Source organism: Xyrauchen texanus, chromosome 19, assembly GCF_025860055.1.
Source record: "Xyrauchen texanus isolate HMW12.3.18 chromosome 19, RBS_HiC_50CHRs, whole genome shotgun sequence".
NCBI lineage: Eukaryota > Metazoa > Chordata > Actinopteri > Cypriniformes > Catostomidae > Xyrauchen > Xyrauchen texanus.
In genome coordinates this window covers 43,413,220-43,417,946 of record NC_068294.1, presented here as the reverse complement: position 1 = coordinate 43,417,946, position 4,727 = coordinate 43,413,220, and positions in this window count along the sequence as shown.

Sequence of the window (4,727 nt, the reverse complement as noted above, 5' to 3'; positions counted from 1 at the left end):
ACATGCAATTTTCTCTGTTCTTGCGTTTCACATTCAAATATGATCTTTGAGCACCTTCTACTGCTCTTATTAAAGCTTTTCAGATTGTTTAATGCAGATAAACACAAATACGAGATACACATATACTGTATATATGCATCTGTTTGTCCTCTATCTTAAAAGCTTGATTCTGACACATTCATTGCATAAATTAAAACTGTTATGAATATTAATGAGTTTATTATGACGTTGTTAACCTGACATTATTTGATCTCGGAAGACTCGCCAATGACACACACGTGTCGAAACATGTCAAATCAGCCCTCGAATGGCCGTTAGAATGTAACACTTGTTACACATGCGATATATATATATATACTTCTATCCCACTCTTCAAACACACTTACAGTCACATTCAGTACTCTACTATAGTCAGAACTGGGCTAAAGGCCCCACAGGGTAAAAGGCTTCGATTGTATTTCCTCCCAAAATACTGAATAGCAACAAAAACGACCTCAGCACTTTCCTAAACACCTGTTTGTCACTTTGGCCAATATACTGCACAATAAATGCAAAAATATGCCAAATCTTTAAAGTGTGCCAATGTGCATGAATATGCATGTTTATATTAACTGGACAATGATCGTTAATAGTTTGCATTATTAATATTGTGAAATACTAAACAGTTGTTGTGTTCAAGAATGATCCATTAACACCTGGTGCTTATTCAGTGACCTGTAAACAGTTTCTGAAACATCTTAGATGTACATAAGGGCCAAACACGTGTAATAATGTAAAAAAAAACTTTATTACAAGCATTTTATCCACTTTTTCGGTTTTAATTTATGCAATGAATGTGTCAGAATCAAGCTTTTAAGATAGAGGACAAACAGATGCATATATACAGTATATGTGTATCTCGTATTTGTGTTTATCTGCATTAAACAATCTGAAAAGGTTTAATAAAGGTGTAACACCCTGAAAAGAGCAGCATGCTCAAAGATCATATTTGAATGTGAAACGCAAGAACAGAGAAAATTGCATGTAAAATATTCTTGTCATCCGTACTCTATTTTTCATAATGTGTAGAATGTATTTGTAAAATATGTGACGTAATAACGCAGATAAAATAAGAGAGTTGCTTAAAACACACAATGCCAGTAAATTCAATGTTGTTTTCATGATTATTTGAATAGAATTGAAGAGCGAATCGAAATGTGAGCATTTGTTGCGATGAAACGAGTTTTCTCACTTAAAATAAAATATTAAAGGCTTTCAAATATGACAAAGGATGATGTAACACCAGTTAATAATTTAGAGTCGTCTTTGCCCCCTATATACCATCCCAAATCCTCCAAATGTATTTGGAAGTGAAAAGGACAAGGTCGACTATTAACGGCGCCATAAATAAAGAAATGAGTAAAAACGCTGGACGGCGCCTGTGGTTCGATCTCGGGCCGTTGGAGTCCCGCAGGCCATGAGAGTATTATTTTGAATCATTCAGAAGTAACCACTGAGCTAAACCAGCGCACTGACTACTGAACTGCACAGAGAATATATCCCGCGTGATCACAGAGAACACGGAAACAACGTGTCAGTGATAAAAACCGAAACTAAACTTTGTCCGACACTTGAGGAGCGCGAGGTACAAAGTAACGGGGTTAGTTCCACACATGCTGGTAAGACGAAAGTTCATTTGTTTTCTTGTTGCCATATCAACACTGTGTAGAATAAACTAAATTGCGGGAAAATTGAAACACTTGGAAGATATCGCCAAAAGTTCATTTTAAAGTAGCAAAAGTAAAAATTCACACGAAATTAAATTTACATCTCTGTTTTACCGCTGTGTGTGTGTGTGTGTGTGTCTGTGAGAATATAATCCTTTATTTTGGACACATTATACAGCTTTTTGCATATATACAGTGAAATGTATTAGTTTTCACATATCAGAGTGCAGGTCGGCATGATACAGCAGCCCTGAAGCAGATAGGGGCTCAAGGGCCCAACAGTGGCATCTTGGTGGTGCTTGAACCCCCAACCTTCTGGTCAGTAACTCTGAGCTTCAACCGCTGAAATACCACTGTACCCTGTGTGTGTGTGTGTGTGTGTGTGTGTGTGTGTGTGTGTGTGTGTGTGTGTGTGTGTGTCTGTGTGTGTGTGTGTGTGTGTGTGTGTCTGTGTCTGTGAGTGTGTGTGTGTGTGTGTGTCTGTGTCTGTGTCTGTGTCTGTGTCTCTGTGTGTGTGTGTGTGTGTGTGTGTGTGTGTGTGTGTGTGTGTGTGTGTGTGTGTGTGTGTGTGTGTGTGTGTGTGTGTGTGTGTGAAAAACAACAGTGGCATGATGTAAGCAAACTGTCATTTAAATTGTTAAAATCCTAAAAATGAATGAATATTTGGTAGTTTTATATTTTATATTATATAAGTCAGTGAAAGTGGAAAATATTATCAATATAGTCCTATAATATTTTTATTGCAGTTTTTTTGACATTCAGACATTTTTCCCTCTAAGGTCCTGAGTTATTTTTTTCTTTTTTAATCTGAAACTGCACAAAAAATAATAATGCATCAAAATAGATGTTGCTGCTAATCACAGACATATCCCAGATTTTGCTTTATTGTAGTTCATTGAATAGTTAATACGTGAACAATTGTTATTAATAGCTTATTACTAATCGTAAATGTTAATAGCCTAAAATATGTGTTAATATAATAAATATATAATGTTATAATGTACCTATTTTGTCTTGATGGTTGCTGTTTTACTTTTTGTAATGATGATAATACGTACAAATCCTCGATTGCATGTGACGTGAACACTTTCTTATTAATAAAGTTGTACAATCCATATATGTACACTAGATGGCGCTCTAAGATCGTGTAAATCAACGAGTTCATCGTGTTGAAACTGAAATTACATGATATTAAACTGTTTATTATGCTGCAGGACTATAATAATTATATATTAATTATCAGAAGTGTTATCGTGTATCTTGTTTATAATAATCTTATTAAAAGTTTGCTGTCTTTGAGAACAGTGTTTTCGTTTTCAATGGACGTGACTAGACGGTAACCCCGGCAATATAAGTCTCGCGAGAGTTTCATTCACTGTTACTAATGTTAGGTTTTGGGTTTTGTTTAGTGGTAGAGGTAAGGTTAGGGTTCTTGTTAGGGCTAGGGGTGACTGTAGGGTTTCTGTAGGACTCTAAACAAACACACACAAAACTGTGTGGACTTTCAAAATGGTTCTCGCGAGACTTTAGTTAACTAGGGGGTACCTTCTAGACACGAGCGTTTTCCATTGCGGACTAGTCCTGAACTCCTGTGGTCTCTGGGATGAGTGTTTAAAGTCTCTGTTTCAGCCTTGTCTGGTTGTTGGTTTAGCTCAGTGGTTACTTCCGACAATTCAAGAGAAGTCTACCCATTGCTGGTGGGACACCGACAGCCGTGAATCGACCACGGGCACTAGCTATTCAACACTTTTGATTTTATAGTTTTCTTTAGTAACTTTTAATGTTGTGTTTTGAACGTATAGGGGTTTATTTCTAAAGATATTTCAATTAGGTTTAAGTAACTTTGATCCTTCCTAGACTTTTAAAATCCCGTGTGAGTATTTCATCTGCATTAGACAACCTGATATATAAAAAGCATTATGAATGTGTAATACCCAGAAAAGAGCGGTAGAGGGCGCTCAAAGATCACTTTTGAATGTGAAACGCAAGAACAGAGAGATCTGAAGACCACAAAGAATTTAATCAAATTTTTCTCTTATTTTCATGCATTTCTAGAATGTATTTCTAAAATACCTGTGACGTGTTACTATGTGTAGGCATGATATCTCAAACTTTTGTGGTTTGCCCATTTCTTCCTTTAGAGATCTTTTAAAGTGATGGTCCACTGTTTCTTTCTCCCTTACCTTCTCCCATTCTCTCTTATCCTTTTAAAGTATTCAGAAGAGACAGAGAGGGTTTTGCAAGGTTACCGTGAGTGAGTTTAAATGGAGCTCGTGTTGAAAGTAATGGCACTCTGGCGCCCCGTGGACAATAAGTCGGCGGATGAAACGGGGCTTAAGGGCTCGTGTTATGCATGTTAATGTGACGGGCACCGTGAAATGCGCCGGGGATTATTTATCCAAAAACATTTGTATTCTTCTTTTGGAGAACGGCTGATCCCGGATAGCCAAGCAGTAATCCTTCCCTCCGTTAATTAAAAAGAATTCGAGAGCGAAGGAACTCCTGATTTCCCCAAATGTAATCATTTCTGCTGCAGCTTTACCATCTGCTGGAGGTTAAGTCTGACAGCAGATTGTATTTTGCGGTTATTTAAACCTGCCTGAGGATCCACCTCCCCGCAGAGACAAAAAATCAGACTTGAAACTTATGAATATCCCTGCTGACAAAAAGAGTTTAAAACAGCATATGATGGTTTGCTGGTCTTGGCTAGTTTAGGTTGGTTTAATCTCTCAGCCTGGTCAAGGTGTTGTGTTCACCTGGTTTTCCAGCCAGGTGTTCAGCTGGTTTAGCTATTGCTGACCCAGTCTGACCAGCACCTCTAAAACCATCAAACTACTCCATCCTGGCCAGATAAAACCAGCATACCACCATAGTCTGGTATAAGTTGTTTAAGCAAGGATCCTTCATTATCCTTCGAGATGTGCCTATCTTGACCCCCCCCTCTCTCGCTCTCTCAGTCACTCACTCACTCACTCACTACATCACTCACTCACTCACTCACTCACTCACTACATCACTCTC